The following is an 18,932-nucleotide window of genomic DNA, read 5'->3' as shown; positions in this document are numbered from 1 at the left end:
TTTCATATTTAGATGTTATAAAGTTATATGATAAAAAAAAACAAAAAAACCTAAAGGTGGATCTTAGGTACTAAGACTGGGTCTTAGTTATATTAAGCACAGGTCTTAATATAAAAACCTGAGAATAACGATTATTGAGGTTAGAAGTCCATAGTCTATGTGAGAAGGATACAGGTAATCAATAACTCTGTGCAGCACGTAAAAGATAAAGTACTTGGAGATTTGGAGGATCTCCCATAGATTAAAAGGAATGTGTCGCTAGAAATTTTATTATTTTTTTTTTTTAGTTAAACAGTTAGTGTATGAATGCTTAAAGGAACAGTGTCATCACAAATTATTTTTTTATATGTTAAAGATGTTAGTGCTTTATTAAAAACGTTTATATTTATTTGTGTGTTTGAGTTTTACTTTTTCTTATTTTTACACTTTTTCTTCCCTATGAGGGCTGCCATTTTTTGTTCCATTTCTGTATGTGTCGATTAACGACACATACAGACATGGAATACGGCAGCCACAGTCCCATAGGGACTGCGAACGGCTCCCGTCCCATTCACTTGTGTGTACGGTGTCTGTGTGGGAACTGCGCATGCGCCGCTCCCACACAGTCCAATTTGAAATTGGCGCCGTCCGGCGCCATTTTCCTGTGGACCGGAAGTCGCGGCCAGACAGTATTATTACTACTTCCGGTCGCGGCTTCCGGACTTGTGCACTTGGACCAGCGGCAGCAGACGGAGCGGACGGGCCGGAGGGAGCCGCGGCGGCAGGAGCAGGTAAGAGATTTCAATGTATGTTCGTGTTTGTGTGTGTTTACTACTGTATGTAGGAGGTTACACCGTTCAAACCCCTCGTTTATCCCGGCACTAGCCAGGATAAAGGAGGGGGGGATGCTGAGAGCTCACTAGAGCGAGGGCTTTTTACCCAATTTTGCAATGCTGCAATTTTGGGAATAGCTCCATCTAGTGACCAGAAATGGGAAATACTATAAATTAGAATTAATTTATAGTATTTCCTGACTCGTGAAAAAAATAAAAAAAATTTGAACAATGTTTAATCACCCACACACTAAATGTTTAATTAAAAAAAAACAAACATGTTTTTCTGGCAACACATTGCCTTTAAACACTGTCCAAATTTTTTTAAATTTTTTCATGAGTCAGGAAATATTATAAATTAGATTCTAATTTATAACATTCCCCAGTGCTGGTCACTAGATGGAGCAATTCCCAATATTGCAGCATTGCATGTGATAAAGCAACCACATTGCTTTATGCTGCAAAATTTGGGAATACTCACTCGCTCTAGTGTCCTCACAGAATCCCCCCTCATTTCTCCTGGCTAGTGCCAGGAGAAAGGAGGGGATTGAACGGTCAAACCTCCTACACTGTGTGTCGCCATTTTTTGAGCTAACACACAGTGTAGTAGGTTTACATACAGTAGTAATCACACACTAAAACACGTACATACAAAGACCTAACTTACCTGCTCCTGCCGCCGCCGCTCCCTCCGGTCCGTCCGCTCCGGTCTGCTCCCTCCGCTCCTCGTGCTTGCTTCAGAACACAAGTCCGGAAGCCGCGACCGGAAGTAGTCATCTCACAGTCCGGCCGCGGCTTCCGGTCGACATGAACATGGCGCCGGATTTCGCTCTAGCGAAGACCTGACTTTTGGTCTGTGTGGAAGCGGCGCATGCGCCGCTCCCAAACAGACCCCGTACGCTAAAGTGGATGGAACGGCTCCCGTTCGCATTCTCTATGGGGATATGGGTGCCGTATTACATCACTGTATGTGTCGTTAATCGATACATACAGAGATGGCAAAAAAAATGGCAGCCCCCATAGAGAAGAAAAAGTTAAAAAATATAAAAAAGTAAAACACAAACACACAAATAAATAAAAGATTTTATAATAAAACACTAAATGCAAATTGATATAAAAAAAATTTTTTTCGTGACGCTTATCCCTTAAGGATTATAGAGTATTACGATTATTTGTTAAAAAAAGAAAAACAAAAAGAAGTTGAATAAGGAATTGTGTATGGCCAGGTGTTAACTCGTTAATTGGGATACTTTAAATGACAAAGTAAGTGATTACAGGAGGTTACAAAGTAAGTTGATATGAGAGAAGAATTGTTGAAAAGGCTGGCAGCCATAAGATGGTCGTTTGCATGTGATGAATAGAATGGTTTGTGGAAAGTTGAAACAAGAGATGGTTAAAGATTAAACATATATGAGAAGAATACTTATAGAGTAAAATAATAGGATAATAAGCATTGAATGATTGAGATATGAGGGGAACAGCTGCTTGTCTTTGTAAGTGTCTGAATTGTGCTGTGCAGGGTAATGATGTGTATAGGTTTATGCTTCCATGAATGTATGATATGAAACATATATGAGACCCCTTGACTGTGAAGAATGAATGTATGAGGGTTAGGGCTGATTCAGACGAACGTGGCGTTTTTGCGCACGCAAAACACGCGGCGTTTCGCCTGCGCAAAAGCCACTTACCTGCTCCGTGAGGCAGCATCATATGATGCGCGGCTGCGTGCTTTTCGCACAGCCGCCATCATTATGATACGCCATTTGGATGTTTGTAAAGAGAAAGGCACGTGGTGCTTTTCTGTTTTCATTCATCCTTTTGACAGCTGTTGCGCGAAACAGGCAGTTCGCACGGAAGTGCTTCCGTGCGACCTGCATGGTTTTCACGCTCCCATTGACTTCAATGGGTGCGTGATGCGCGAAATACGGCCAGATATTGAACGTCGCGCTTTTTACACAGCGGACAAACGTTGAGCAAAAAGCACTGACTGTCTGTACCGCCCCATAGACTTATATTGGTCCATACGAGCCGCGTGAAAACCACGCGGACTGCACGGACGCAATTCACGGTCGTGTGAATCCGCCCTTAAATACATAAAACCCTGTGTGTATAAGGGAGTCCAATTAGGTGTGGTCCTAGGTAAAACTGTTACCAGGACAAATTTGTAAGAAAAATAGTGTTAAAACACCCAGGAACAATAAGTATATGACAGATCAGCATAATACTTGTAAATATTGGTGAGTGTGTAGGAAAAAATTAACAAATTTAACTTTTTACTAATGTATTAACATGGTGAACGATGACGTGTCTCTGTGGGAGAACAGAAGTTACTGATTCTATTGTGTGAGTTACCAGACAGGGAGTCATAGGAATTCCATCTGTTCAACTAACCATTGTATGTAATAAATTAAAGGACAGGTGTCGTAAATTATTTTTTTTTTATATATATAAAATTACCTTTTAGTGTGTTATTAAAATACATTTTATTTATTTGTGTTTTACTTTTTTCTTACTTTTACCTTACTATGGAGGCTGCCATTTTTTTTCATCTCTGTATGTGTCGATTAACGACACATAAAGAGATGGAATACGGCACATACATCCCCATAGAGAATGCGAACGGGAGCCGTTCCATTCACTATGGTGTACGCCGTCTGTGTGGGAACGGCGAATGCGCCGCTCCCACACAGTCCAAAAGGAAGGTCTTCGGCCGAGCGACATCCGGCGCCATTTTCATGTGGGCCGGAAGCCGCGGCCGGACAGTAAGAGGACTACTTCCGGTCGCGGCTTCCGGATATGTGTTCAGGAGCCAGGACTAGGAGCAGAGGAAGCCATATGATCATAATGATCTAGGCACATGGTGAGAAGTATGCAAAATGTGACGTGTAGTAGTAAGGCTTAGTACGATGATATTGCCTATTAAAGGTGGTCTGACAAGATCCATATTGTGTCCCTGTAGTTTGGGACTTCTGTAGAGAGTGAAATTTGGTGTTATGGAAAAAAACCACCGCAGGGGACAAGGTGTGTGGCATATCCAGAAGGAAGCCGTATGATCATAATGATCTAGGCACATGGTAAGAAAGTATACAAAATGTGGAAAGGGTGGAGGACTGTGCTTTCAGCCCCACATTTGGGAGTACTCTAGATATTAAAGTACTGAAAACTATAGCTCTGTATTGTAAAAATGATATAGAAAAGAAAATGTATTATAAATGGTTGGATTTAGTTAACACAAATATTAGAGTGATGCTTTTACAGGAAATATAACCGTACATGCTTCACCTATGTATTGTATGTCGCCTAACACGATGATGATGATCTACTAACCATGATAAGCAGAATGCCAAAGCCTAGAACAGGGGAATATATCCAGTTGGTGAGTTACAGCAAGTAAAAGAAAGTTTGATTACTTTTGGTTACACTAATGTAGATATCTCCAATGTGATTAAGTCTAGTTGATTATAGAAAGCTTTAAATTTGTACTAAATTGTTGGAGTTCAAGAAACAATGATAAAAGGTACCTTTTCTTTCTTTCTTCAATCCAGCTAATTGATTTAAAGGGAATGTGTCGCAAATTAAACCTTTTTTTTTTAAGTGTCGTTACTTATTTCTATTATATTTTTTACGTTTTTTGCTGTATTTTTATTTTTTTTCCGTATGGTGGAAAGTATTAATAATTAAATAATAATTTGACATGTTTTCCAATGTTGGCCACCAGGGGGAGCACTTCCCAGAATTACAGCAAGGTGAATAAGGCAAAGCAACCTGACTCACAGCTGCTGTAAATGTGGGAGGGAACCTCACCCCCCCCCCTCTCACAAGCCAGGTAAAGGTGTCTTCAAATTGCTAAGCAGTGTCCGGCAGCCATATTGGGTGTGATTCTGCAGCTGGAAGAAGTTATAGGACACGCCAAAAGGCTAAGTGTATGTTCACACGCTTACTAAACAAAGGGAAAACAGCTCCTGATTTTCAGCCATTTTTTAATCAAACTCGCGTTTTTTAACGGCCGTTTTTGGAGCTGTTTTTCTATAAAGTCAATGAAAAACGGCTCCAAAAACGTCCCAAGAAGTGATGTGCACTTCATTTTGGTCGGGCGTCTTTTTACGTGCCTTTTTTGGAAAACTACCACGTAAAAAACGCCCTGTCGGAACAGAACGCCGTATTTCCCATTGAAACCAATGGGCAGATGCTTGTAGGCGTTCTGCTTCCGATTTTTCAGCTGAAAACATTGTGTGTGAACATACCCTTAGGGTATTTATAGTCACATGAACCCAGTCTGATGAACCGGTAACCTAGGTCCGATCACATGACAGAGGGGGATCACCAAAAACCCTGTGCGCACTCAGCCCGTCCATCCAGCCCTTTCCTGGTTATATCTGCGTCTGGGAAAGCTGGGTGACCACCATTACCCCTCCTACTGGTGTGTTTAGGGATGTGACTAATGAACCTCTCACACTCCAGTGGGAGGGGTGATGGTGGTCACCCAGCTTTCCCAGACCCCTGAACGGTAAATCTCTCTAGTTGTGCGGAGACTGTTTGGGGATGTGACTAATGAACGTCTCAGTCTCAGCACAATTAGAGAGATTTATCGTTCAGGGGTCTGGGAAAGCTGGGTGACCACCATTACCCCTCCTACTGGAGTGTGTTTGGGGATGTGACTAATGAACCTCTCACACTCCAGTGGGAGGGGTAATGGTGGTCACCCAGCTTTCCCAGACCCCTGAACGGTAAATCTCTCTAGTTGTGCTGAGACTGTTTGAGAGGTTCATTAGTCACATCCCCAAACAGTCTCAGCACAACTAGAGATTTATCGTTCAGGGCTTTCCCAGTACAGTTGCATCATGTGTCCTTCATACAAGGGAGGGGGGGAGGGGGCCGTTAGGGGGGGCGCCGTTGGGGGGGGGGGTGGTCGGGGGTCACGAGAGCGGCGGTCTGTGAGATAGAGAGTGGGACATGCAGAGACACAGACCTTACCTGCAGTGCAGCTGGTCTTCAAGATGGCGCCTGCTCCCTCCCTGCAAACAGCTGATCTGCTCTGTGTGACTCTGACCTGCATCTGCGCAGTACAGAGCCAGAGAGCAAAGTCAATGGAACGGCTCCCGTTCATTGACTCCTATGCACTGTAGCTGCCGTATTCCATCTCTGTATGTGTCGTTAATCGACACATACAGAGATGAAAAACAAAATGGCAGTGTTAGGGATCTGCCAGGTACTTCATCTAGGTATACTCCTGGGATTAATCAATCCACACCTGAGGCCAGACCTGTTCGACTGACACCATCTCCCACCAACCAGGGTGGCAGGCTCAGGAGTGGGAGAGCCTATCGCGGCCTGGTCTGTCGGAGTTAGCTCCGCCCCCTGTCCTTTATTACCTGCCCTGTTCTCTCCCTCAGTGCTTGTAATTCTTTTGGATTCCTGGCCCCACTGCCGCTTGCTCCAGCCTGCTTCTGCCGTGCTTCTGCCTTGCTGCAGTTCTCTTGACCTGCTTTGCTTTGCCCCTGGCTTGCTTCTGTCTCCTTGCCCGCTTGGGTGTACTCACTTCGTCCTGGTCCTGACTGTCCGTTCGCCGCTCCGTTTCCTCGTGGCGTTCCGTGGCTAATGCCCCTTCCCTTGCATGTTCCCTGTTTGTTTTCCTGTGCACTTAGACAGCGTAGGGACCGCCGCCCAGTTGTACCTCGTCGCCTAGGGCGGGTCGTTGCAAGTAGGCAGGGACAGGGCGGTGGGTAGATTAGGGCTCACTTTCCCTTCACCTCCTCCCGGCCATTACATAATTACAAGCCCTTACCTAGTCTACCATTTCTCCTACGCTGACGCTATCATGGACCCCCTTGAGACCCTGGCCCAGCAGATGCAGGGCCTCTCACTACAGGTCCAGGCCCTGGCCCAAAGGGTCAATCAGGGTGACGCTGCTTTAGTAGTACCCCTCACCTCACCTCTAGAACCCGACCTCAAGTTACCTGACCGGTTCTCAGGGGACCGTAAGACGTTTCTCTCCTTCCGGGAGAGTTGCAGACTGTATTTCCGCCTAAAGCCCCACTCCTCAGGTTCCGAGAACCAGCGGGTGGGTATCATCATATCCCGACTCCAGGAAGGGCCCCAAGAGTGGGCCTTCTCCTTGGCTCCTGACGCCCCTGAACTTTCCTCTGTTGATCGTTTTTTCTCTGCCCTCGGACTCATTTACGACGAGACTGACAGGACTGCCTTAGCCGAGAGTCAGCTGGTGACCTTACGTCAGGGTAGGAGACCGGTTGAGGAATACTGTTCTGATTTTAGGAAGTGGTGCGTAGCTTCTCAGTGGAACGATCCGGCCCTAAGGTGCCAGTTTAGGTTAGGATTATCTGACGCCCTGAAGGATCTGCTGGTTAGCTACCCCTCGTCTGACTCCCTTGACCAGGTTATGGCCCTAGCAGTACGACTTGACCGACGTCTCAGGGAACGTCAGCTAGAACGCTTCAGTGTGCTCCCCTCTGACTTTTCTGCGATCCCCCCCGAGGTCCCGTCTCCTCGCCCCTCCACGGAGGACTCGGAGGTACCTATGCAACTCGGGGCCTCCATGTCCCCTCGACAACGTAGGGAGTTTCGCAGAATGAATGGTCTCTGCTTCTACTGTGGGGACGACAAGCATCTACTGAACACCTGTCCCAGGCGCAAGAATAAGAAGCCGGAAAACTTCCGCGCCTAAGTGATCATCGGGGAGGTCACTTGGGCGCACAGGTATTTCCCGTTAATGTGAAACGCAATAAAATTTTGCTTCCCTTTCAGGTCTCGTTTGCTGGCCGGGCTGCCACGGGCAGTGCTTTCGTGGATTCAGGGTCATCTGCTAATATCATGTCTGCGGAATTTGCTATGTCTCTAAAGATGCCTTGTATTGATTTACCTTATCCTATCCCTGTAGTAGGTATCGACTCAACTCCCCTTGCTAATGGTTATTTTACTCAGCATACTCCTGTTTTTGAACTCCTTGTTGGCTCCATGCATTTGGAGCAGTGCTCTGTACTGGTGATGCAGGGATTATCGTCTGATCTGGTTTTAGGCCTTCCCTGGTTGCAGTTGCATAATCCCACGTTTGATTGGAATACTGGGGATCTCACCAAATGGGGTAATGAATGTCTTATGTCATGTCTTTCTGTTAACTCTATTTCTCCCCGGGAGGAGGTAAACACGCTTCCTGAGTTTGTTCAGGACTTCGCCGATGTGTTTTCTAAGGAGGCCTCCGAGGTGTTGCCCCCCCATAGAGATTACGATTGCGCTATCGATTTGGTGCCTGGTGCCAAGCTTCCTAAGGGTAGGATATTTAATCTTTCATGTCCTGAACGTGAAGCCATGAGGGTGTATATCCAAGAATGCCTGGCCAAGGGTTTCATTCGCCCCTCGACTTCTCCTGTAGGTGCTGGCTTCTTCTTCGTGGGGAAGAAGGATGGTGGTCTTAGGCCGTGCATTGATTATCGTAACCTGAATAAGGTCACCGTAAGGAACCAGTACCCACTTCCTTTGATTCCGGATCTTTTTAATCAGGTTCAGGGAGCCCAATGGTTTTCTAAGTTCGATCTACGGGGGGCATATAACCTTATCCGCATCAAAGAGGGGGATGAGTGGAAAACTGCGTTCAACACACCCGAGGGTCATTTCGAATACCTGGTCATACCCTTTGGGTTGTGTAATGCCCCTGCTGTCTTCCAGAATTTTATTAATGAAATCCTGAGAGAGTACCTGGGTAATTTTCTTGTTGTGTACCTTGATGACATACTGGTGTTTTCCAAGGACTGGTCCTCCCACGTGGAGCATGTCAGGAAGGTGCTCCAAGTCCTTCGGGAGAATAATCTGTTTGCTAAGACTGAAAAATGTGTCTTTGGGGTACAGGAGATACCATTTTTAGGGCAAATTCTCACTCCTCATGAATTCCGCATGGACCCTGCCAAGGTTCAGGCTGTGGCGGAATGGGTCCAACCTGCCTCCCTTAAGGCGTTACAGTGTTTTTTAGGGTTCGCCAACTATTACAGGAGATTTATTGCCAACTTCTCGGTCGTCGCTAAGCCTCTTACGGACCTTACCCGCAAGGGTGCTGATGTCCTCCATTGGCCCCCTGAGGCCGTCCTGGCCTTTGAGACCCTCAAGAAGTGCTTTATCTCGGCCCCCGTGCTGATTCAGCCCAACCAAGAGGAGCCATTTATTGTGGAGGTTGACGCTTCCGAGGTGGGAGTGGGGGCCGTCTTGTCCCAGGGTACCAGCTCCCTCACCCATCTCCGCCCCTGTGCTTACTTCTCTAGGAAGTTTTCGCCCACGGAGAGTAACTATGATATTGGCAACCGCGAACTTCTAGCCATTAAATGGGCTTTTGAGGAGTGGCGGCACTTCCTGGAGGGGGCCAGACACCAGGTAACGGTCCTTACGGATCACAAGAATCTGGTTTTCCTAGAATCGGCCCGGAGGCTTAATCCTAGACAAGCTCGGTGGGCACTATTCTTTACCAGATTTAATTTCTTGGTTACCTATAGGGCTGGGTCCAAGAGTATTAAGGCTGATGCTCTGTCACGTAGTTTCATGGCCAATCCTCCTTCTGAGAAGGATCCTGCTTGTATTTTACCCCCTGGTATAATCGTCTCTGCCACGGATTCTGATTTAGCTTCTGATATCGCGGCTGATCAGGGTGCAGCTCCCGGGAACGTCCCTGGGGACAAACTGTTTGTTCCCCTGCAATACCGGCTGAGGGTACTCAGGGAAAACCATGACTCCGCTCTATCTGGTCATCCTGGCATCTTGGGCACCAAACACCTCATTACCAGAAACTATTGGTGGCCTGGGTTGCCTAAAGACGTTAGGGCTTACGTCGCCGCTTGTGAGGTTTGCGCTAGGTCCAAAACCCCTAGGTCCCGACCTGCGGGCCTACTACGTTCCTTGCCCATTCCCCAGAGACCTTGGACCCATATCTCCATGGATTTTATCACCGATTTGCCTCCATCTCAGGGCAAGTCGGTGGTGTGGGTGGTAGTCGACCGCTTCAGCAAGATGTGCCACTTTGTGCCCCTTAAGAAGCTACCTAACGCCAAGACGTTAGCTTCTTTGTTTGTGAAACACATCCTGCGTCTCCATGGGGCCCCAGTCAATATCGTTTCTGACAGAGGGGTACAATTTGTTTCCTTATTTTGGAGAGCTTTTTGTAAAAAGTTGGAGATTGATCTGTCCTTCTCCTCCGCCTTCCATCCCGAAACTAATGGCCAAACGGAAAGGACCAACCAATCCCTGGAACAATATTTAAGATGTTTCATCTCTGACTGTCAATTCGATTGGGTCTCATTCCTTCCCCTTGCTGAATTTTCCTTGAATAACCGGGTCAGTAACTCGTCAGGGGTCTCCCCGTTTTTCTGTAATTTCGGGTTTAACCCAAGATTCTCCTCCGTCTCCCCTGGTTGTTCCAATAATCCTGAGGTAGAGGATGTTCATCGGGAACTGTGCACTGTCTGGGCCCAGGTTCAGAAGAACCTAGAGGCGTCCCAGAGCGCACAAAAGATTCAGGCGGATAGTAGACGTTCTGCTAACCCCCGGTTTGTCGTCGGGGATTTGGTCTGGTTGTCGTCCAGGAACTTGCGCCTTAAGGTCCCGTCCAGGAAGTTTGCTCCCTGATTTATTGGACCTTATAAGATCATTGAAGTCCTCAACTCTGTATCCTTCCGTCTGGAGCTCCCCCCATCATTTCGCATACATGACGTCTTCCATGCCTCCCTCCTTAAACGCTGCTCCCCGTCCTGGTCCCCCTCGAGGATACCTCCTGTTCCCGTTCTCACCCCTGAGGGGGTGGAATTCGAGGTGGCCAAGATTATGGACAGTAGGATGGTCCAGGGCTCCCTCCAGTACCTGGTCCATTGGAGAGGATACGGGCCGGAGGAGAGGACTTGGGTACCTGCCCGTGATGTTCACGCTGGGGTATTGATCAGGAGGTTCCACCTTCTCTTCCCCACTAAACCGGGTCCCCTTAGTAAGGGTCCGGTGGCCCCTCATAAAAGGGGGAGTACTGTTAGGGATCTGCCAGGTACTTCATCTAGGTATACTCCTGGGATTAATCAATCCACACCTGAGGCCAGACCTGTTCGACTGACACCATCTCCCACCAACCAGGGTGGCAGGCTCAGGAGTGGGAGAGCCTATCGCGGCCTGGTCTGTCGGAGTTAGCTCCGCCCCCTGTCCTTTATTACCTGCCCTGTTCTCTCCCTCAGTGCTTGTAATTCTTTTGGATTCCTGGCCCCACTGCTGCTTGCTCCAGCCTGCTTCTGCCGTGCTTCTGCCTTGCTGCAGTTCTCTTGACCTGCTTTGCTTTGCCCCTGGCTTGCTTCTGTCTCCTTGCCCGCTTGGGTGTACTCACTTCGTCCTGGTCCTGACTGTCCGTTCGCCGCTCCGTTTCCTCGTGGCATTCCGTGGCTAATGCCCCTTCCCTTGCATGTTCCCTGTTTGTTTTCCTGTGCACTTAGACAGCGTAGGGACCGCCGCCCAGTTGTACCTCGTCGCCTAGGGCGGGTCGTTGCAAGTAGGCAGGGACAGGGTGGTGGGTAGATTAGGGCTCACTTTCCCTTCACCTCCTCCCGGCCATTACAGGCAGCCCCCATAGTGAAGTAAAAGTTAGAAAAAAGTAAAACACAAACACACAAATAAATAAAATTAATTTTAACCCCTTCAGGACTGAGCCTGTTTTGGCCTTCAGGACGAAGCCGATTTTTCAAATCGGACATGTGTCACTTTATGTGGTAATAACTCCGGAATGCTTTTGCCTATCCAAGTGATTCTGAGATAGTTTTCTCGTGACATATTGTACTTTATGTTAGGGAAAAAATTTGTTCGATAAATTCAATATTTATTTGTAAAAAACACCAAGATTTAGAGAAAATTAGCAAAAATTTGCATTTTTCTAAATTTAAATGCATCTACTTGTAAAACAGATAGTAATACCACACAAAATACTTACTATTTTATATTTCCCATATGTCTACTTCATGTTTGCATCATTTTTTGAACATTCTTTTATTTTTCTAGGACGTTACAAGGCTTAGAACTTTAGTAGCAATTTCTCATATTTTCAAGAAAATTTCAAAAGCCTATTTTTTCAGGGACCAGTTCAGTTCTGAAGTGGCTTTGAGGGCCTTATATAATAGAAAGTCCACATAAATCACCCCATTTTGAAAACTGCACCCCTCAAAGTATTCAAAACAGCATTCAGAAAGTGTTTTAACCCTTTGGGTATGTGCACACACACTAATTACGTCCGTAATTGACGGACGTATTTCGGCCGCAAGTCCCGGACCGAACACAGTGCAGGGAGCCGGGCTCCTAGCATCATAGTTATGTACGATGCTAGGAGTCCCTGCCTCGCTGCAAGACAACTGTCCCGTACTGAAAACATGATTACAGTACGGGACAGTTGTCCTGCAGCGAGGCAGGGACTCCTAGCATCGTACATAAGTATGATGCTAGGAGCCCGGCTCCCTGCACTGTGTTCGGTCCGGGACTTGCGGCCGAAATACGTCCGTCAATTACGGACGTAATTAGTGTGTGTGCACATACCCTGAAGGCGTTTCACAGGAATTAAAGCAAAGTAGAGGTGAAATCTACAAATTTCATTTTTTTTTTCGAAAATTAATTTGGAATACATTTTTTCTATACCACAGAAGGTTTTACCAGAGAAACGCAACTCAATAATTCTGCAGTTTTTAGAAGTATCCCACATGTGGTCCTAGTGCGGTAATGGACTGAGGCACCAACCTCAGAAGCAAAGGAGCAACTAGTGGATTTTGGGGCCTCCTTTTTTTAGAATCTATTTTAGGTACCATGTCAGGTTTGAATAGGTCTTGTGGTACCAAAACAGTAAAGACCCCCAAAAAGTGACCCCATTTTGGAAACTATACCCCTCAAGGAATTTATCTATGGGTATAGTTATCATTTTGAAGCCACAGTTTTTTTGCTAAATTTATTTGAATTAGTATGTGAAGATGAAAATCTACTTTTTTTGTTAAAAAACGTAAAAATTGTAAATATTTACAAGGAATAAAGTAGAAAAAACACCCCAACATATGTAAAGCAATTTCTTATGATTATAGCAATACCCCATATGTGGTAATAAGCTGCTGTTTGGACCCACAGCAGGCCTCAGAAGAGAAGGAGCACCATTTGGAATTCTGATTTTGCTGGAATAGTTTTCAGTGCCGTGTCACGTTTGCAATGCACTGGAGGGATGAAAACCCCAATAGTGACCCCATTTTGGAAACTACACCCCTCAAGGAATTTTTCTAGGGTTAAAGTTAGCATTTTGACCCCACAGTTGTTTTGCTGAAGTCATTGGAATTAGTCTGTAAAGGTAAAAATCTACTTTTTTTTCTGTAAGAACTTAGAAATGTTTAATTTTTTACAAGGAATAAAGGAGAAAAAGCACCCCAACATTTGTAAAACAAGTTCTCCCGATTACGTAAATACCCCACATGTGGTAATAAACTGCTGTTTGGACCCACACCGGGGCTTAGAAGGGAAGGGGCACCATTTGGCTTTTGGAGCTCAAATTTAACTGGTTTTGGGTGTCATGTCGAATTTGCAAAGCCCCTGAGGTACTAAAACAATGGAAACCTCTCAAAAGTAACCCCATTAGGTAAACTACACCACTTAAGGAATCTATCTAGGGGTATAGTGAGCATTTAGGCCCCACACGTCTTTTGCAGAATTTATTAGAATTAGGCCGTGAAAATTAATATCAACATTATTTCCACTAAAATGTTGAATTTTTTCAATTTCACAAAGGATAAAGGAGAAAATGCACCCCAACATTTGTAAAGCAATTTCTCCCGAGTACGGCTATACCCCACATGTGGTCATAAATGCTTTTTTCATTAGAAAATAAATTAACCCTTTCCGGACTGATCCATGTTTTGGTTTTTCTTTTTTCCTCCCCGCTTTCCGAGAGCCACGTCGTCTATATTTTTCCGGCAATAGAGCGGTGTGGGAGCTTATTTTTTGCGGTACGAGCTGTAGTTTTTATTGGTACCATCTTTTGGTACATAAGACTTTTTCAGCACTTTTTATTACATTTTTTGGTAGAGCGAAGGCGACCAAAAAACTGCGATTTTGCCATTTAAAATTCTTTATTTTTCACGGCGTTCACCATGCGAGTTCAATAATGGTATATTGTAATAGCTTGGACTTTTACGGACGCAGCGATACCAATTTTGTGTATTTTATTATTTTTTTTACATTACTTTAGAGAAAAAATATGAAAAGGGTTTCTTTTTGGACTTTAAATATTTATTTAATTTTTTCTACTAATAATAACTATTTACTTTTGTTTTTACATATTTTATTAGTCCCCATAGGAGACTTGAACCAGCAATCGTTAGATCACTGGTAGAATACACTCCAGATGGGTTACACCCTAGAATTCTTAAAGAGCTTAGTTCAGTTATTTCTGTCCCCCTTTTCATAATATTCAGAGAATCTCTAGTGACTGGTATAGTGCCAAGGGACTGGCGCAGGGCAAATGTGGTGCCTATTTTCAAAAAGGGCTCTAGGTCTTCCCCGGGTAATTATAGACCAGTAAGCTTAACATCCATCGTGGGGAAAATGTTTGAGGGGCTATTGAGGGACTATATACAGGATTATGTGACAATAAATAGCATTATAAGTGACAGCCAGCACGGTTTTACTAAGGACAGAAGTTGTCAAACCAACCTGATCTGTTTCTATGAAGAGGTGAGCAGAAGTCTAGACAGAGGGGCCGCTGTGGATTTAGTGTTTTTGGACTTTGCAAAGGCATTTGACACTGTCCCCCATAGACGCCTAATGGGTAAATTAAGGACTATAGGTTTAGAAAATATAGTTTGTAATTGGATTGAGAATTGGCTCAAGGACCGTATCCAGAGAGTTGTGGTCAATGATTCCTTCTCTGAATGGTCACCGGTTATAAGTGGTGTACCCCAGGGTTCAGTGCTGGGACCACTATTATTTAACTTATTTATTAATGATATAGAGGAAGGGATTAATAGCACTATTTCTATTTTTGCAGATGACACCAAGCTATGTAATATAGTTCAGACTATGGAAGATGTTCATGAATTACAGGCAGATTTAAACAAACTAAGTGTTTGGGCGTCCACTTGGCAGATGAAGTTTAATGTAGATAAATGTAAAGTTATGCATCTTGGTACCAACAACCTGCATGCATCATATGTCCTAGGGGGCGCTACACTGGCGGATTCACTTGTTGAGAAGGATCTGGGTGTACTTGTAAATCATAAACTCAATAACAGCATGCAGTGTCAATCAGCTGCTTCAAAGGCCAGCAGGATATTGTCGTGTATTAACCCCTTCGCGCTCAGGTCAGTAATAGTACGTCCTGCTAAGTAGAACGTTCGCGCTCAGGTCAGTACTATTACTGACCTGAGTAAACACGGCGCCATTTAATCCCGGCGCGTGTCTGAGCTGTGATACCTGCTGTTTCCGACAGCAGGCTATCACAGCTTAGTGTGCAGGGACCGATCGCGATGGTCCCCGCCGATTAACCCCTTAGAAGCCGCGTTCAATAGCGATCGCGGCTTCTTAGGGGTTAAGCTGCCATCGCCGGCCTGCTACACGATAGCGGGCCGTGATGGCTACTATGGCAACCAGAATCCTAACAATGGACTCTGGCTACGCCATCGACGGAAGCCTAGTGGGTCCCGACAAAATCAGGACCCACTATGCTTGTTGTCAGCGAACAGCTGACAGCTCTAATACACTGCACTACGCATGTAGTGCAGTGTATTAGAATAGCGATCAGAGCCTCCTGCCCTCATGTCCCCTAGTGGGACAAAGTAAAAAAAGTGTAAAAAAGTAAAAAAAAGTTGTGTAAAAATAAGAAAATAAAAGATTTAAAAGTAATAAAAGTAAAAGTCCCCCTTTTTCCCTTATCAGTTCTTTATTATTAATAAAAATATATAAATAAACTATACATAATTGGTATCGCCGCGTCCGTAACGGCCTGAACTACAAAACTATGTCGTTATTTATCCTGCGCGGTGAACGCCGTAAGAGAAAATAATAATAAACCGTACCACAATCACAATTGTTTGGTCACTTCACCTCCCAAAAAATGGAATAAAAAGAGATCAAAAAGTCGCATGTACCTAAAAATGGTACTGATGGAAACTACAGTTCGTTACGCAAAAAATAAGTCCTCGCACAACTTTCCTGATGGAAAAATAAAACAGTTATGGCTCTTAGAATAAGGTAACACAAAAAATAAATTATATTTTACAAAATGTATTTTATTGTGCAAACGCCATAAGACATAAAATAAAACTATAAACATCTGGTATCGCCGTAATCGTATCGCCGCGCAGAATAAAGTGAATATGACATTTATAGCGCACGGTGAACGCTGTAAAAAAAATTGAATAAAAAACAATAGTAAAATTGCTGTTTTTTTAGTCACCACGCCACCTAAAATTAGAATAAAAACTGATCAAAAAGTCGCATGCACCCCAAGAAAACTGCAATGGATTCCTCAAGGTCTCTAGTTTCCAAAAAGGGGTCACTTTTGGGGGGTTTCCACTGTTTTAGCACCACAAGACCTCTTCAAACCGGACATGGTGCCTAATAAATTAAATTAAATTAATTAAATGTCACCTCTACTTTGCTCTAAATTCCTGTGAAACGCCTAAAGGGTTAATAAACTTTTTAAATGCTGTTGTGAATACTTTGAGGGGTCTAGTTTCTGAAATGGGGTGTTTGATAGGCGTGTCTAATATATGGGCCCCTCAAAGCAACTTCAGAATAGAGCTGGAAACTAAAAAATAAAATAAAAATGAGGCAATACTTCGCTTCTTACAATATACTCATAATGAGCCGTGCCCACCCCGAGATGACCCCAGTTTTGACCGTTTGTATAAACGGAGACCCCTATTAGCCCATTTCAGTGCCCGGTTTTCCCAAGCATTCACCCCCGAGAAGTGTATTTCTATAGATGAATCCCTGGTACATTTGAAAGGGAGGCTTCAATTCCGCGAGTACCTGCCGGGTAAGAGGGCAAGGTATGGCGTGAAGATGTATAAGCTGTGCGAGAGTGCATCCGGGTATACCTACAAATTTAGGATATATAAAGGGAAGGACACCAGTACTCAGCCCCCAGAATGCACCCCCTTACTGGGAGTTAATACAAAAATTGTGTGGGATTTGGTGCACCCACTGCTGGACCAGGGTTACCACCTCTACCTGGATAATTTTTATACCAGCATCCCACTCTTCAACTGCCTCGCTTCCAGAAGTCCTGCGGCATGCGGCACTGCTAGAAGAAACCTGAGAGGCCTCCTTACGACTCTGCTTGGGCAAACACTCAGAAGGGGTGAGAGCAGGGCACAATCTAGCAGCAACATATTGTGTGTCAAGTACAAGACCAGGGAGATGCCACACCAGTACCCATGTACCTGTACGAGGTACCAGTACAGGGACCCCCAAACTAGACTGCATCCTGGACTACAATAGGTACATGGGAGGGGTGGACTTGTCAGATCAAGTCCTGAAGCCTTACAGTACTTCTGGAAGCGGGGCCACAGGCATCGTACCAGGGCAACACTTTTTAGGAGAAGTTCCCAAAACTGGCAAGAAGGGAAAAAGTCAAAAGAGGTGCAGAGTCTGCTATAAGAGGGGGATAAGGAAGGACACAATATATCAATGTGACGCGTGTCCCGAAAAACTAGAGCTCTGTATGAAAGAGTGTTTTCAAATTTATCATCCATCCCTTTATTTTTAATTTACCCCAGTTTTACTCGCTCTGATCCACTTCGCACAGCTTACCCCTCCTCATCTTTCCCCTCTGAGCCCTGCTGCGTGCCCAGGCAGCTGATAACAGCCACATGTAGGGTATTGCCGTACCCGGGAGAGCCAACATTACAGTTTATGAGGTGTATATCTCCGGTGGCGCATGCTGGGCACAATATATCGGACACTGAATTGGCATATATGTATAGAAAATTGCAAATTTCACTCTGCACCAACTGCTGCACATTATCTTTTACACAATACCTGTGGGGTCAAAATGCTCACTACACCTCTAGATGAATTCCTTAACCCCTTAGTGACCACTAATACGCCTTTTTACGTCGGTCACTAATGGGCTTTAGGCTAGGCTGACGCCTTTTCATGTCAGCCTAGTCTATGTCCTGCATGGGTCTCCCGTGCAGGCAGGAGCCGGGGCTCTGCTGTCTGATGACAGCTGAGCTCCTGCTCCAACGCCCGCGATCGAAGTTTACTTCGATTGTGGCCGTTTAACCCGTTAAATGCCGCCGTCAATAGCGACCGCGGCATTTAACTTTGTTTACAGAGGGAGTGCGCTCCCTCTGTCACCCATCGGCGGCCCGCGAATTAAATCGCGGGTCTCCGATGGGGTGTCATGGCAGCCGGGGGCCTGATAAAAGCCCACAGGTCTGCCCTGGACATATTCCTGTTAGGACGCGCCGGAGGCACGTCCTAACAGATTGCCTGTCAGATTTACACTGACAGGCAATAATGCTCTGGTATACGAAGTATAACAGAGCATTATAGCAGCGATCGGAATATCGCACAGTAAAGTCCCCTAGTGGGACTAATAAAATCAGTCATCAAAGTGAAATAAATATTATTAATAAAAAGTACAGTAAAAAAATAAATAAAACCATTTTTTTCCATAAAAAGTGGTTTTATTTAGTAAAAGTGTAAAAAATAAAAAAAAAGTACACATATGTGGTATCGCCGCGACCGTAATGACTCCATTAATAAAGTTAATATGTAATTTAAACCGCAAAGTGAACACCGTAAAAAAAAAACGCAAAAAACCATGGCGAAATTGCAATTTTTTTCCGTTGCTCCCCAAAAAAGTCATAATAAAAATGAATCAATAAGTCCAGCGCACCCCAAAACAGTACTATTCAAAACTACGTCTTGTCCCGCAGAAAACAAGCCCAAAAAATCACTACATTGATGGAAAAATAAAAAAATTACGGCTCTTGGAAAGCGACGATGCAAAAGCAAATAATTTTAGTTCAAAAGTGTTTTTATTGTGCAAAAGTCGTAAAACATAAAAAAACCTCTACACATGTGGTATCGCCGTAATCGTACCGACCCATAGAATAAAGGTAA

This window comes from Rhinoderma darwinii, chromosome 1 (assembly GCF_050947455.1).
Source record: "Rhinoderma darwinii isolate aRhiDar2 chromosome 1, aRhiDar2.hap1, whole genome shotgun sequence".
NCBI classification, from domain to species: Eukaryota; Metazoa; Chordata; class Amphibia; order Anura; family Rhinodermatidae; genus Rhinoderma; species Rhinoderma darwinii.
The sequence above is the reverse complement of the archived record's forward strand: the minus strand, read 5'-3'. Positions refer to the sequence as shown.